This window comes from Prionailurus bengalensis, chromosome A2 (assembly GCF_016509475.1).
Source record: "Prionailurus bengalensis isolate Pbe53 chromosome A2, Fcat_Pben_1.1_paternal_pri, whole genome shotgun sequence".
Lineage (NCBI taxonomy): Eukaryota > Metazoa > Chordata > Mammalia > Carnivora > Felidae > Prionailurus > Prionailurus bengalensis.
Window position 1 is genome coordinate 158,703,761 of NC_057348.1, and position 17,475 is coordinate 158,721,235.

Consider the following 17,475-nt stretch of genomic DNA (forward strand, 5'->3'; position numbering starts at 1 on the left):
TCTCAGGAGAATATGAAAAAAAGGCAGGAGATACATTAACCTTCAGAAATGTTGACAGTGAGGAGGGAGACAGTCTAAGTCCCAGAAATACTTAGGTCTGGATTACAATGCATTTCAGAAAGACTCTAGATTGGCCCAACCATCAAGAAGAAGTGTCCCCTGTAAGGAGTTATTAGTGTTTCTTGTTGATGATCGGTATGATTTTGCAGTCATCCTTTATAGCAAAGAGTAATATTTTAACATTGTTACAAATAAAGACTATAGAAGATCATTTAGGATTAAAAAAAATTCAACCTTCCTTTGAACTCTTACCTACATCACCATCATCAAAATGGGAATCAGTACTTCAATGGATCAAAACAGGATTCAAATCTATTACATTTGGGGTTTTATCTTCTCTTTATGATGATAAAGCATTATAATGGAGAAGATATCTTCATTGTTATCTTCCCCAGTTGACTAATCATGTAATAATTCTTTAATTCCCTCACCTACTCGGTCCATCTGTGCTTCCTGGATTTAATACCCTCAAGTTTAAATGTTCTTGCTTTCCTCACATATTATGGTTTAAACAACCTGTTAAACAAAAGTTTAATATTGCTCTCTCAATATCGATAACAACAGAGGGACAAAAATTGTCTTTCTCACAGTCCAGAACAATTTGGTAAACTTCAATTAACCAGCAATACCATCATTTCAAATTTAAGAGTTATATTACTTTAATTAAATGATCTTAGCCAAAAGTCTCCTGTAGTTACTACTAGATATAACAGTTCTACAAAGGTGTATATCAACATTTAATAATTTAATTAAGCAGGGGATTAGTAAATTGTCACTGTTGTATAAAAAGTATTCTTAAGTAAGCCTGACCCCTAATGAAAGACTCTTCTGTTTTTGTTTTAGTTTTGGAAACAGCATGAGTGGGGCAGATGGGCAAAGGGAGAGAGGGGAAGATGGGGGGAGGAGGGGAAGGAGGGAGGGAGGATCCCAAGCAGGCTTGACACTCAAATACAGAGCCTGACAGGGGGGGTTGATCCCATGACCATGAGGATCATGACCTCAGCCAAAATCAAGATTTGGATGCTCCACCTACTCAGGCATGCAGGAGTCTCAACATTCTTCTGCTGTAAGACAAAATTCTCCAGAAAATGTGGACTTTCTATCAGTTCAGACTAGTCAGATTGCAGTTGACAGTGTGGCAAATTGCAAAAATGACCATAGCTCGCCACCAGTCTTCTCCTTTACAGTATGACTTAGCAGTTCTTTGCATCAAGAAACGGAATTTATTTCTCCACCCCTTGAATTTGGGTTGGCTCTGTGACTTCCTTTGCCAAGAGAATGGTGGCAGATGGCATAGTGTAGAAGTTCCAAGCCTAGACTGCAGAAGGTCCTACTCTCTTCCTTTCCTTCTCCTGGAGACCTACCTGGCTGCCATTTGAACAAGACTGGACTAGCTTTCTGAAGGTAGATAAACCATATGGTGCACAGAAAAGGCACCCACCTGAAGTTTTCCTAGTCTAACTGAGCATTAGCTGGTATGGTACCTGACTACAAAGATGTGCAAGGCAGTACAGCCAACATCATGCACCTACCTAACGTTACATCAGCAGACTTGCCTAGTTGACTCATAGACTCTTAAGCAATAATAAAATGTTTTAAGACAATTAAGTTTTGTGGTGCTTTGGTAAGCAGCAAAAGCTAACTGACCCAGGTATAAAGAAACCCAAGAAAAAGGGAGAAATTATTGTAATCTTAGTGAAATACATCAGGACAGCTACAGGAAAGTCAATGATGAAAGCCCCTTAGGAACTACTAGAACCCAGGGGTCAATCTTATGCTTCTTCTTCTATATATCACTCAACTAAGGCTAGGGTTACATTGCACAAAAGGACAGCTCTTTAGCAACACTACTGAGAACACTGTCAGAAAAAGAGGTTTAGGAAAGATATCCATCGCAAACTCTTGTTCAGTTGTGAGAAGATCTGTGGTTTTAGTCATAGATAGTACATTATCCATTAATACCCATCCCTCCTACTACGAAGACCACTTCATGACTCCTAATGTATATTCTGAAACCCCATCCACTGATGTGAACCTGTCTGTGTATCCAAATTTCCTCTTTCATCCTGTTTTATACTTTAGTACCCTAACTCCCAGCTGATTTTGGCAAAATCATGTAATATTCTTTCACAGTAACAATATCTAGAAAGTAGAAGAATCCCTTTTTAATATTCAAGAGTCTGAGAATCCATGCAACTCAAGGAACCCACTAAGTGCAAGGTAGTGTAAGCAGGAATATACATTCTTTGAATGTCAGGTCAATTCATGTTCTGGCACAATCACATTATGACTGATTTTTACTAAGCATGTGTTCATGAAATTCATGTAAATTCAGGTAAAATAAAGACTTTTTGTTTTAAAGTCTGAGACCTGAATCACTGACTACATTTTTGTTGGAAATAAGTGAGTGATCTTGCTCAAAGTGATATGACCTAAAAAGTATGTTAAAATGTTTTACTAGAAAATATATTTGTTATGCAAAACCAAGTGAGAATAGAAAGATATTTTTTAAATTCTCATTATTCATGAATGTTAGGTTTGAAAATTTTTAGACTAAAAATTATTGTTAGACGTAGGTCTAAACTTAAAATCAAACCTTTGAATCTATTCAGTTTTTGAAAGGGTAGCATTTTGGTGGCTCCATCAATGATAATCAATGGTAGTCAGTCATGTCAATATAATCTTGTGCAAATGGAAGATGGTAATCAATTTTCAAAAGAATAAGGTTTTACTAGATTTGGTGGCTCTGAAGAGATGCATGTTGTGTGCGTTTTGCGTTTCATTTTGGAATTGAACAGTCTACACAATTTTGTAACCATATATATGATATATATTGTATACACACACACACACACACACTCTGGAGGGTTCATATCATGTTATTTTCAAATGATCCATTTCATCTAATGTCATTGTTTTTACAAGATGAGTTTTATAATGTATGGTAATTTAAAATTGCTTGAAGAAAATATGCTGAGAATTTTGTGACAAAAATATAATGTATCATATACATTGTAAAATGCTACATCTAGCTTAATCATATATATATTTACAAAATGAATTATTGGACACCTATTACTTAATATTGCTTTCTTCATTGTAAATGCTTTCTGTTTATGTCTGTTATCTGTCCATTTATAAAGAAATAATTGAATTATCAAAACATATATCCTTCAAGCAACTGTGGACAAAAAACAAATGCACTTTTTAAAACCAGTGGCATTTCTAATGAAAGGTATTTCATTGAAGAGCCCTGGTGAATTTTATCTAAAACAATAGTGTTTAGAAACAAGTATTTGGTGACTGGATGTGCTCAATGTTGTTGAATACAACTGCTTCTAACCTTCTCAGCAAACAGAGCTAGGAAATATACATTTGTACATACAAGACATCTATACTTATCTATCTCTTTATCAATACCCAACACTGCGAGTTCATACCAATAACTCCAATTTCAGTTCAAATTTAAAAGCTTCATTTAATTTCCCCCCCTTGCTTTATTTGTTGTGCTTCTCTCTCATTGTGGTACCCAGTATTCAGAATAAAATAAATTTGCTTGATCTTTTCAGTCTTAGACTATCAAAAGACAAATGCATCTGCGATTTTTTGGGATGTTCTCAGACACATCTCCACAAGAATTCTTCAACAAGGACTTCATTTTGCCTTCATTCCTGAGAGTTGCTATTTTTTGGGGTATGGAATTCTGGGTTGAACTATTTTTTTTCCCCAGGAATTTTAAGATGCAATTTCATTGTCTTTTGGCTTCCATGGCTTCTGAAAAGAAAAAACTATTGTAATTCTAATCCCTATTCTTCTCTATATAATTTTTTTTCTTCTAACTTCAAAATGTTTTCAGCTTTATTGAGGTATAAATGACAAATAGAAATTGTATATACTTAATATGTACACTTGATGTTTGAGTATATGTAGACACTATAAAATGATCCCCCCAATAAAGCTACCTAGTATTTTTATCACCTCACATAACTTTTTTTTATGGTGAGAGCACTTCAGATCTACCCTTTTAGCAAATTTCAAGTATACAATACAGTATTGTTAACTGGAGTCAGCATGCTGTATGTCAGATTTCCAAACCTATTCATCTTTCATAACTGAAACTTTCTCCCATCAAATAAACATCTCCCCATTTTCTTCATCACCCAGAGTCCTGCCAGCCCCATTCCTCTTGGTGCTTCCAGAAGTTCAACGATTTTAAGTTCCACATATTTGTCTGGCTTATTTCACTTAGTGTAATACCCTCCAAGTTCAAGTAGGAGTCCAATCGCAGACAGGTAAGGACATTTGATATTGTCCAACAGCTTTTGGATGTTCTGGGGTTGACTGTTGCTACTGTTAGTTCTTTTCTCATTTTGTGTCCTTTCCTAGGATGTCTTATATCTACTGACAAGCCTGCCAAAACCTTTTTTGTCTTTCTACCTGTTATTGTTGTTAGTGTTTCCATTGACTCTTTCCTCTGCTTTCCATCTTGCTCCTGTTATTGGTAAAGGATGTCCATCCTGTGCACTTGATGCCTTTACATGGTAAGCATTGTTATTTTAACACCCTTATCTGATATTGTCAACATCTGGTTCTTCGGTTGAGTATATGTTTATTGTTCTGTCTCTTGACATTGTGATTTTGTGTTTGCCTCAAATTTTTTTTATCAAATCACGGTCATCATGCAAACACAGGAACACTGAGTTATATAGCATTTACCTCTGAAAATGGACATACCTGTTCCTGTGCTCGATTTTTAGTTTTAGCTGGAGTTAGTTGAATCAACCTCTTCCAGAGTTGGGCTGGTTTTGATATGTGTTGTTAATCTGGGTAACTTCTACGCATCCACTTCCATTTGTTTCTTGCATTACCTGGGGTTAGGGTGTTGGCTTGGTTGCTGTAGAGGTTTTCTTCAATGCTGCTGTTCCATGTTTAAGTTTCAAACTTCCTGGTGACTGGTGCCTAAGAGGGAAGCTCTAAGTATGTGTCCCTCTCCCAATGGCAGTCTGTGGCTGCTTTTGACTCAGTGTTTGCTGCCATGCCAGTGGAGTCAGGTGCCAGGGGAGTCTAGGTTGGGGTCTCAGAGATGTGTCTTTCGTGGTGATACTACTTTTACTCCTATGGAGGCCAAACTCCACCTTTTTTGGCAACTATTTTGTGGAAGAGGATTTCTTGTCTTTTCTTCGGAAGTAGGGAATCTCTAAATTTTCCCACCATTGGCCTGTTGTAAAGATTTTTTTCCTTTTTGTTTTGTCTTTAGTTCCTCTCCACTAGCCACACAGGATCCTCACAGGTGCTCACAAAGATTGCCGCCCATCTCCAGTAGCTTAAGATGCTTGTTCTGCAGAACAAAAAAATTGTCCCTGTGGACCACTTTTTCTTCCTTCAATGGCAGCAACTTTTATCCTTCAGTTCTGTACCACTCATGGAGGCTTTATTCAGTAAGTGCCTCACCCCTAATCATCTTCGTAGCTGGTAGAGGTCTCTGAAGAAAGCCTGTAAATGCATCTTAACTCTCTTTGTGTCTGAAGCTCAGAGGGGCCATATACACTCCCCCTAGCGCACGCTCAATGTTTAGCACATTTTTAAGTATTGTAGCTCAATTATTTTTATCCACTCATGTGGTGCTTGGTGTCCGTTTTGCTCATGTTATGCCAAGGTGATCCAGGGTTTGTATTCCATTTCTCTTTGGAGGAGTTGGATTTCCAAAGAGTTCAGGCTACTTGCTTGCCCTGCAAACTCTTCTTTTCAATAACCTGAAGAAAATTTATGAAAATGTATGCTCTTGTAGTTTATCCAGCTTTTCCTTCTTGTGAGGACAGCAGCGACCAGTGTTATCAGCTTTCCACCCCGTTCATGGGAGGGGTACCCAGAAAGACGATTTTGAAACTTATTCCACATGGTTTCTTAGAGGACTCCAGTAACGTTAAGCCCCTACTGCCCACAGCATTATACCCACTCCTCAATGACCCTTTATTGATTTTTCATACTTTCCTGTCACCTTCTCCTGCTTTCTCTACTCTGCACATCTGTCTGGGATTTACTCCTAAATAAAACCACCATCACTAAAGTCTTTTTAATACTATATTCCAGAGAGACTCAAAATAAGACACATCTGTTTCACCTTATGTCAAAACTTAGTTGTCCTCATGGAGCTGAAGTCATGCCTAGAACTGGAAAATAAATGTACTCATAGATCTAATGTATGTTTGTTTGTTTTTTTGCATTTAATTTTTCTATTTCTCTCTCCCTCTCTAAAGGAAGGAAAATCATCATTTTTATGAGGCATAATGTATAACCTCTGTGTATAATTTCTACTGCTTAAGAAACCTACCCTTTCTTCCATGCAACAACTTGCCATATTCTGGATAATTCTAATACATTTTTTAAAACAAGGTTGGTGGAAAGGACTTCACTTAGTATCAGCAGTAAGGTAGTAAGCTATCTAACATTGTTCTAAAATCATTTGTTTTGGGGGCACCTGGTGGCTCCATTGTGTCTCACTTTTGATTTTGACTCAATTTACTATATCACAGTTTGCCAGGACTGAGCCCCACATCAGGCTCTGTGCAGACAGCATGGAACCTTCTTGTGATTCATTCATTCTTTCTTTCTTTCTTTCTTTCTTTCTTTCTTTCTTTCTCTCTCTCTCTCTCTCTCTCTCTCTCCCTCCCTCCCTCCCTCCCTCCCTCTGCCCCCCACCCACACACACTTTCCCTCTCTCTCTCTCTCTCTCTCTCAAAATAACTTAAAAAAATAAATATAAAATCACTTGTTGCATATATTGCCCTGCCCTCTATATTTCTGAAACTGTGTACTATTTCTTATAAATTCTGTCATGAATTATATGTTTTTGTTTAAAATTATCCATGTACAAAGACATTTAGAAAAGATGTTTCTAAGTTAAACAAGAATTTCATTTAACTATACTGCACAAACCTTAAAAACATCTCATTCCAGGGGTGCCTGGGTGGCTCAGCCGGTTGAGCGTTGGACTTCGGCTCAGGTCATGATTTCGGGGTCTACGAGTTCGAGCCGTGCGTCAGGCTCTGTGCTGACAGCTCAGAGCATGGAGCCTGCTTCGGATTCTGTGTCTCCCTCTCTCTGCCGCCCCCCCCCACCCCCACCGTTCATTTTCTGTCTTTCTCACTCTCAAAAATGAATAAATGTTAAAAAAAATTTTTTTAATCTCATTCCAAAAAATTCACTTATAAATAGCTAGATCAGAAAAAGGTTATGCACGTGGAAAATACCATATTTTCTATGAATTTCTTGGATTATGAGATTAACTGCATAAATATGAGTTCTGGTGTTGCATTTTTAGACAAGAGGCTCAGAGCTCAACTCTTTATCTGAAGTTCTCTGGCCTTAAAAATATAGTCCTATTGTTTTCTGAGAAAATAACTTCTCAAAATGCTGTAAATGCATTTTGGCTTGAGGCAGATCTGGAAAGGTCCAGGAATGGATTGTCTGAGCTTTATAATTCTATTCTTGAAGTTAGGTAAAATAAAGAATGGGAAACAAAAATAACTTTTTAGAGTTAAAAAAAATTTATTTGGGTAAAGTAGTATTTTAAAAGTTAATGTAGAACTTTTATTTAAAACTAAGATTCATTTAAAATGAATGTTTTAAGATTCAGAAAATATCCCACTTATTTCTAATTTAAAATAGTGTATGACTACAATAATTCATTAAAATATGACCAAATTATGGCTATACCTTTCATCTACATTCTGCCTAAAATCATGATATGATTGTAATGTACTCATTTATAAGATGATTAAGAACAGTACGGATTTTATTTTGCTTGGTTTAGTTTACAAAGTAAATCAACAACTTTTAAGAGAAGATTATTTTATTGCTCACATAATCGAGCATTTCCATGATAATGAAGTATGTTTAAAGTCACAGGGGAAATTGGCAGTTGATCATTCAGGGAGGAAGGGATAGATCTCTCTTCCTTTATCATTCAACTTTCTGTGATTTAAAAACAAATAAATTTCCTGATTTTTAGAGAAAATTAACTTTTTTGGCACCACAAACATTATTTGCATCAATTTTTCAGAAATAAAAATGTTTCTTTGTCATGTGAATAAGTTATACGTTAGAGCTCTTTTAAAAAGCTCCAAAGAAAAAGCTTTTAAAAAGTTGGAAAATTTTTTAATGTTTTCAAGGAACTAGAAGATAATTAATGAATATATTTTATATTTTTAGAATATGGCTTTATTATTAATTTCCCTCCCAGTGTGCATCGTATTTCACATGAGTTAAATATATGATCCAACCATATGTTAATCTTTCCCTTGAAACTAATGATGAAATCTAAATAGACACTGAGCATTCTGCTACCAAGAAATGAAAGTTAATATCACAATAGAAGAGCAAAAATACATGGCAAAAACGTGGATGTTTTTCGCCCTCTATGTCAAGCTATTCCTCACCTGAAGACAGATTTTGTAATGTGATTTCTTGTCTCATCAAAATAGAATGTAAAATTTGTTTAATATTATGAATATTAGTTTCTAATCTTAGACCAGTGGAGATTTAATTTTTGCCCTTGCATTATTATACTAATTTTAACTAGTCTAATAATGAATTTTTCAAAGAAGACAAAAAAGGATAACACTAATAATGGTGATAGTAGTGCATAAAGAGGTAGAGGGAAGCAGAGAAACAAATTTAAATGGCTATGAAAATTACTATGTTGCTTACCCACATACATTAAAAAGTGGATTACTCAAAAATAGTTGACCTTCATCTCACAAAATCTCTCTGCATTACATTCTGAAAATCATGTTCTACAAATAAGCTAGTACACGTTCCCATAGAATCCTTATGAAGTAGGATAAGCAATATAAAACAAAACAAAAAACCACCTTGAGTATTACATAAAAAGGGATTGATTTATAATTAGCTAAAAATAAAAAATGCTATATCCAATTTTGTAACTTCTGTCAATATGGAAAGAGAAGTTTCTTTATCACATTTGTGTTTCACAGCAAAGGGATGATTAATAGGAAAGAGAAGACTGGCTGAGCCCAAGAGCCTAGCACTGAAAAGTTTTGCACACATAAATACATGAACACACACACACACACACACACACACACACACACACACACACACCAGAGACCCACACATGAAATACTGTCTTGGGATTTAGGTATTAAACCGGTTTGCTAACTACGTAAAGATCATCTATGTCATAATACCTAAAAGATGTTCTTTAAAGTTATGCATTAAAAATTAGCTCTCTTTAATATTTTTCACCTAGTAACAGGTATGTGTCTCTTCATAGCACTTGTCACACCTATAGTTTTAAGTTAGTTTTTTGTGCCTATTTGCCTAACATCTCTTTCTCCATACAATCATTGATGATATGGATCATAGTCATGTTTGTCCATCATAAACTCAGTGCGTGACACAGTGCCTACAACGTGACAGACACTTAATACCTGTATCTGTTGAACAAATGTGAGTGTTTAAAGCAATGAAAGGATGCGTTCTTGAAAACATCACAGTTTTCCAAACAGTGATAGAAATAATTTTCCCTTGGTATAAGATCAGTACTGAGCTCTAGGTGAAAATTCGAGATGTTACTGCTCTCAGAATACCTCACAACTCAAAGCAATGAAGTGAATAGAGCCTTTGGACTAGGTCTATGTCTCAAGAAAAATTAAGTTACCGTTCGACTTACACGGTACGGTGTAAGACCAAATGTTGCTACCAAACCAAAATGAGTCTTTGTAGGTAATGGGTGTCATACTCCTTTAAGGAAATCTTAGGACAGTCACCATGGACTAGAAGCAGGCTTTGAAGTCTGGTCCTGCCCAATGTCCCCAGGGAAGCTGTGGAAGCCCTCACTGCCTCAAGTACCTCAATGAAAAGTGAGTGACCTAACATATCTGAGGAATAAGTATTACTTGTAAACCTCTTAACTGAATGCCTGGCACATATCAGAAGTTTTGGTATAGGTTAGTTTTAATAATTTTGACGACAATTTAAAGTTACGTTTTATGCCTTGCATTTGTATATGAACGGTGCTTCAGGAGGCAAATTTTCTTTTGATAAGAAAGGACTAGAAGATAGTCAAGTTAACCAACAGCTCAATAATTCAATCATATATATATATGATATATATATATCGTATATATGATATATATATATCATATATATACACACAATATATATATTATATATTACAATATATATTGTAATATATATATTATATATTACAATATATATTGTAATATATATATAATATTATTCAGTGACCAAAACACAAATATATAAATATATATTTATAATATATTATATATAAATATATATAAATATATATAATATATTATATATAAATATATATAAATATATAAATATATTTATATATAAATATATAATATATAAATATATATAAATATATAAATATATTTATATATAAATATATAATATATATTTATATATAAAATATATATATTTGTGTTTTGGTCACTAAATATATATAATATGTAAAAATAATATTTGTCAATAATTCAATCATATTTATACACAATATAGGATATACATTAAAATATATATTATATATGGTATACTATATAATATAGTATAGTATAATTATAATTATATAATATATAATTATATATATTATATAATTTAATTATCTATGTATAATTCAGTGACCAAAACACAAATATATATATTATATATATAATATAAATAATATATAAATAATATATAATATATAATATAAGTAATATATAATATAATATAAATAATACATACATATTAATATAATATAATATAATATAATATATAATATTCAGTGACCAAAACACAAAAATCTTCTAAGAATAAAGTTTGACTTCTAGTAGATGAGGCAGACAGTGACCAATAAACATAATAGTTACATAGTATGTTAGGGGATGTCAAGTACTATATAAAAAACAAAAGACATTAAAATGGAGTAGGACTGAGGGTTCAATATTGGCGGAGGTTAGGCTACAATTTAAAAAAAGATAGTGAATACATCTTCAAGGTTCATTGGCACAGACTCAAAGGTAGTGAATGTGTTAGGCATGTGGAGAATATGCCAAGTACAGGGAAAAGCCAGTGCAAAGGCCCTGTGACAAGAGTAACCATGACGTAATCAGGGAACATCAAGGAAGCCTATGTGGCTGGAGTTGGGTGAGTGGGGGCAATCATATAGGAACTTCTCTATTTTTCTTAATCTTCTGATATCTTTCCCTTAGTTGCTAAGATGTTGAATGAAATATATTTTAGTGTAAATTAATCAGTTATATATTTTTAAAATTATTATTTAATAGTTAATTTTGTTTGTCTCATAGAGCTTATAAAACACCAACATCTTACAAGAACCTGTGTCTGATATTTTTTCCATAAGTGACCAGGGGTTGATATAATTTTCTTTCACATCATCAGGTCTCTTAACTGGTACTATCTTCAATCAAACTTACATTCTTCTCTCCCAAACCTATTTTGTTTCAGCATTTCTTATTTGGTGATGGTCACGTAAGAATCGAACAGCATAGTTGTCCTTTGCTTTTCTGACTCCCTGATTCCTCTTATGTATTGAATCATCAAGACTTGCTCATCTTTTCCTTTCAACAGTCTTTCCATTCTCAGTTCTACTTCTTCAGCTCGGAGGCGATGGGAAGGCTTCTAACCTACTTTTTATACCACTGTCAAATTAAGTGTGGTGAGTGTGCAATTCTCCATTAAACTGTTCTAGCAGGACAAATCGATAACTGGTGGATGGGGTTACAGCAGCTCTTGAATCTCTCCATCCCTCGGTCCCTCCTTGTCTGTCCCATATTAATTGGGTAGTAATTTAGCCCTGGCTCCAAGTGGGACTAAGTATATGTTAACAGGCACCAGCGTGGTATTTTTAGTGGCTTTCCAATACCGTTAAGCCAAAATGCTCCTTCTAGTGCTGACTGAAGCAGCAGAAAAAGTAATGAGAAACCTGATTTATGACCTTATTTAAAAGACAAGTTTGTAAAGATAAGGGTACTCTTAGGGTGGGGAATTCGCATGATAGATGAAGTTAGGGAGTAAAGGTTGCTGCAATACCCCCAAAAGGCGACAACATCGTCTTCCAGGGAAACCGAAGAAAGCAAGCCACCCAGGTGCTTCAGAATAAAAGACAAATTCTTTTTCCAACAAAGATTGGATTATATTTGTTTGCAGTGATTTTATGAATTTATATATTATACATTATATATATACATATACATTATATATACATATATACATAAATAATAGTGTATAATTTATATATTACACATTATATATTATACATTATATATATATATCATCCCATAGCTTGAAATGTCAGAGATATAAAAATATCAAATTTATGAATAGTCTAAAATGCAAAAGGTATAGTTGTGTCATTGTCATATTCCACTGAAATTTCACTGAACTTGGATTCAATGTCTAAAGAAAACCTAAAATGAAGTAAGAAATGCAACTTAGACACAGACAGACTTTCTATTTATATAAAAAAAAATCAGGTTTCAACAAGTGGATGATTTTTCTTAACGTGACATCTTTTGGCCCCAAATATTCACCCATTCAGTGTCCTAGAACTTAGCACATGATTTATAACCCTCAAATAATCTGTGCTATATAGCTATAGTTACAAAATTGGATGACTGGATGAACGGAGACACACAGCCTAGATTTGAGACTCAGGTCAATGCAATTTTAGGCAAGTAAGTTATTTTATCTTCATAGGTTTCACGGATTTTACAACTGAGACGATGATGTTGACTTGTTGACCTCTAGGACCCAGCTCAGTAGAAAGAATGGCCTTGAGAACAAAGAAAGAAGATCTATATCTGTATCTACCTTTATCTGTATCCATCCCCATCTCTCAATTGAAAAGCCACATAATTCAATTGGAAAGTAAAATGCAGCTCACTTATTTCCATTATTTCTATTAAATCATGGATTTCCATTATTTCTATTAAATCATGGCTATGTGGTCAGGGCGATTCTCCCAAGGGCACTCTTGCACACAATGTTCACTTTATGTGAAACCAAAACAATAATTTAAGGAGCTCCAGAAGGTACGTGAGTCCATTACAAAACTCCACTTGGCTGCATCCCTTAAAATTAAAAATGAGTAAAAGTTAATGCTTCCCGCAGAACTTTAATTTCTGAAAATGCCAAATGCACACATACATCTGTTCCTTTTCCCATCCTATCAACATGGTCATAATTGAGTTACTGCCTCAAATTCAATATGGCATGTATATACATGAAAAGTGATCTAAGTGCCTTCAACAGAAGGATAGAATATACATCTTATAATTCTTTGTCAATTATTAAGTTAAATACATTAAAAATAGACATGTATAGATAGGACATTTTCTTAACGGGGGTAAAAACTGTGTAAACACAAATATTGCATTGTATCCCTGACTGTATTATAAAGTTACAATATAGACTTTATAGTGATTATTTTAATATATATTAAATGATTTTCGGAAGCACTCGGTCAGAGCCTCTTTCTCTCTCTCAGCTCTTTAAGGGGAAGATTCAAACAAAGCCATGAAGAAAATATAAAATAGTTGCGTAGCAAACACATCCCACAGTACACTTCTGTGGCAAGCAGAATTCTAAGATGACCCAATGATCCCCACCCTCTGTTATTACATCCATAACTAGGATACACTACATGATAAAAGATATTTTGCAGATGTAATTACAGTTACTAATCAATTGACCATATTATCAGTAGATTATCCAGGTGAACCAAGCCTAATGAGGTGAGTCCTTTAAAAACAGTGTTTCCAGGGTGCCTGAGTGGTTCAGTCGACTGAGTATCTGACTTCAGCTCAGGTCATGATCTCACAGTTTGTGGGCTTGAGCCCTGCATCGGGCTCTGTGCTGACAGTTCAGAGCCTGGAGCCTGCTTCAGATTCTGTCTCTACCCCACCCCCTCTCCAAAACAAAAATAAATAAAGATTTAAAAAAATAAAAATAAAAACAGTGTTTTGTTGCACTATATGCTAAGTAACTTGGATGTAAATTTTAAAAAGTAAATTAAAAAAATAAATAAATCAGTGTTTTCTCAGGATGATAATAAAAGAGGAAATCAGAGAGATCCAAATGCAAAACGGATATTATGAGAAAGAGAGAGAGAGAGGCAGAGAGGGAGGGAGAGAGATTTCATTGCTGGTTCAAAGATGGAGAAGGTTTTTAGAAAGGACATGAGAGGATTCTAGAAGCTAAGAATGATCCCAGTTGACATCCAACAAGAAAATCAAAACCTAGTCCTACAACAGCCTGAACTGAATTCTGCCAAATAAGGTGAAGGAGCCTGAAGGCAGATTCTTTCCCAAAGACTCCAATAAAAGGCTATTCCAGTGACACTTGGATCTCAAACTTGTGAGACACTAGGTAGAACCCCCAGTAACGCCCATCTCTCACCTACAGAAGTGTGCAATAAGTGGTTGCCTTAAGCTGCTACATTTGTGGTAACTTGTCCTGCAAAAAATGGAGAACTACTAGCACTTCTAAGGCCTCAGATTCATCTCACGTATCAAAATAAACTGTAAATGAATTTGAAACCTAAGGGAAAAACAAAGCTCCAATTTTTTTTAAATATAGGAAAATGTCTTCTGACCTGAGATCAAAAAAAGGACATTTTAAAAAGAAAAAATAGGAAACACAAAAAGTAATAAAAACATTAAATTTGGATCCACTGAAAATCTCAGAAAAAAACTTGCAGATTCAGGGGCGCCTGGGTGGCGCAGTCGGTTAAGCGTCCGACTTCAGCCAGGTCACAATCTCGCGGTCCGGTCCGTGAGTTCGGGCCCCACGTCGGGCTCTGGGCTGATGGCTCAGAGCATGGAGCCTGTTTCCGATTCTGTGTCTCCCTCTCTCTCTGCCCCTCCCCCGTTCATGCTCTGTCTCTCTCTGTCCCAAAAAAATAAACTTTGAAAAAAAAAATTAAAAAAAAACTTGCAGATTCAAAGTAGAAGGACAAATTATACACTACAAGAAGATAATTTTTAACATATATTACTTAAAATGATCACTTAATTATAATACAATAAATTTTAAAAATGACAACTCATTAGAAGTCAATCCAACAGAAAAAATTAGAAAATCATGTAAAAAGAGAAATTATATAAAAACTGAAATGGTTTATACATATATGAAAAATACTCAATCTCAGCAGTAAGTAGAGAATTGCAATTTTCCTAGAAAGCCATATACTATTTCATGCCTATCATATTGACCAATGTAAAACAGTCTGTATAGCAATAAAAGGGAAATTTGTATGAGGCTTTGGACACTAAATTGCTGTACTTTGGAATCTAATTTGGGATTACCTAATAATGTTGAAGGCTCCAATTTCCATTAGTCAACTATCTTATTTCTACGTTACTCCTAAGAGAAACTTGCACATATGTTCAGGTGGAGAATTACAACTTGCTTCTAGTGAAAAACTGTAGGCTACTTAAATTGTGGTCTTCCAGCAGAATGTGTAAAATAGAAATGATGTTAAGTTACAGGCACTAGATACTATTCATCTTAAGTTAAATAAATCCCAAGATCCTAAATTTCTAAATACATTATTTTCTAGCATTACATGGGAGTTTCCCATTTCTAAGTACAACTTTTATAACACTAAACCACACACATATACACACACACACACTTCACCAACTGTCAATTTCTCATTTGTCTGGCAAATAAAAATACGTCCACCACACTAAATAAATTTTAGGGTAAGTTCTGGGAGGGGTCTCCTCTAATCATGAGTCATGTCATGATTTATCAGGGCTTCCTTCTTTCCTTGGTTATTCCTAACAGATAAAGGATGACACTGGATATGGGTTATATTGGTCTTTATTTGGGTTATCTAAGTTAGAAATATTATACACATGGTCCATGACAGTAATGGCAATTCTGGTTTAGCAACCTCCAATCTTTTTTTTTTAATTTTTTTTTTCAACATTTATTTATTTTTGGGACAGAGAGAGACAGAGCATGAACGGGGGACGGGCAGAGAGAGAGGGAGACACAGAATCGGAAACAGGCCCCAATCTTTAATAACTTAAATATTACTAACAAAATCTTGTCTTTGAGACAGGGTCTTATTAAAGAAAAGTAAATTTGGAAAGAGAGTTTGAAAATTAAAGAGAATTTAAAAATATAATTAAATGCAGGGCGAAAAACACCAGGGACCCAGGAGGGACACGCCATTCCTGCTGTTGCATGCACTTTCAGGGAGTCTGTGCTCTTTCTTCATTTTGGGACCTCCTTCATCAGTTTCTACTCCAGGGGAGGTATTTTGCCCTTAGTCATCCCCCACCTTTTCATAGAGTATCACTAGAACCAAGGCTGAATACCCCTATGTGAAGTCCGCCAGACTCATGTTCAAGGACCGAGGCTAAGAGTAAGAAGAAAAAGAGTAAACAGAAGAAGAAAAGAGAGAGGATGAAGAAACAACTTCATCTTATAATCTGGTGGACAGTAACAACCTTTGGTGAAATACCAGGAACCATAGCAATTGAAATGGATAAAGGAACCTACATACATGCACTTGACAATGGACTTCTTACACTGGGAGCTCCACATAAAGAAGATGAGAAGAGCCCTAGTACCCCAGAGCACTTAACACCCGGTTAATTGCCTGATTCCAGAATTGTGCTGAAATCTGGCTATGGAAAATACCTTGGTATCAAAGCAGATGGACTTGTTGTGGGGTGTTTGGAGCAACTAGACCAAGAGAACAAGGGGAACTAGTCTTTCAAGAGGAGAAAATGGCTTTATTGGCCCCAAATAGCTGCTCAGATGCCATGAAGCAGGCAATATAGAAAAAAAAAAGTAAAACAGCAGGAGAAAAAGAAATGATGAAGATTAGATCCTGGGCTGAAAGAGAAATTAAGAAAAAGGATGATATTCCAGAAACAGACAAAAGAAATGTTAAGCAGTGTGAAATCAATTATGTAAAGAAATTTTGGAGCTTCCAAGCCCACAAACTTAAGACGACAGTGACATTCTCAAAAAGGCCTGGAGAGATGGGTTTTTGCATCAAACACTTCTGGACAGGAGAGCAAAATTGAAAGCTGATAGATATAGCAAATGACCAGAATTTGTGTCTCTGACTTCTCCTATTTTTTTTTTTTCTGAATAGTCAGTGGAATGAAGTGTTTTTGCAAAATACATATAACATATAAAATTAAATGCAAACACTTATTTATATGCATCCTTATTTTATTAGTTGGGCCACCAATTTTTTTAAGTTACCCTAAATACAATTCAGAGTTCAAAACTACATGTTTTCTTTCTTTCTTCCCCACCATGGAGGGTTCTTCAGTAAGGGTAGTTAAGATCTATTTTATGAGAATTTCGACTCTTAGAGTAGATGCGTTTCTATTT

General features: G+C 35.0%; 1 pseudogene; it reads left to right on the top strand.

Annotated features, from left to right (window-relative positions):
- The first annotated feature begins 1,099 nt into the window (after window positions 1–1,099).
- LOC122488358 lies at window positions 1,100–17,182 on the top strand (annotated as a pseudogene).
- Window positions 17,183–17,475: the final 293 nt, after the last annotated feature.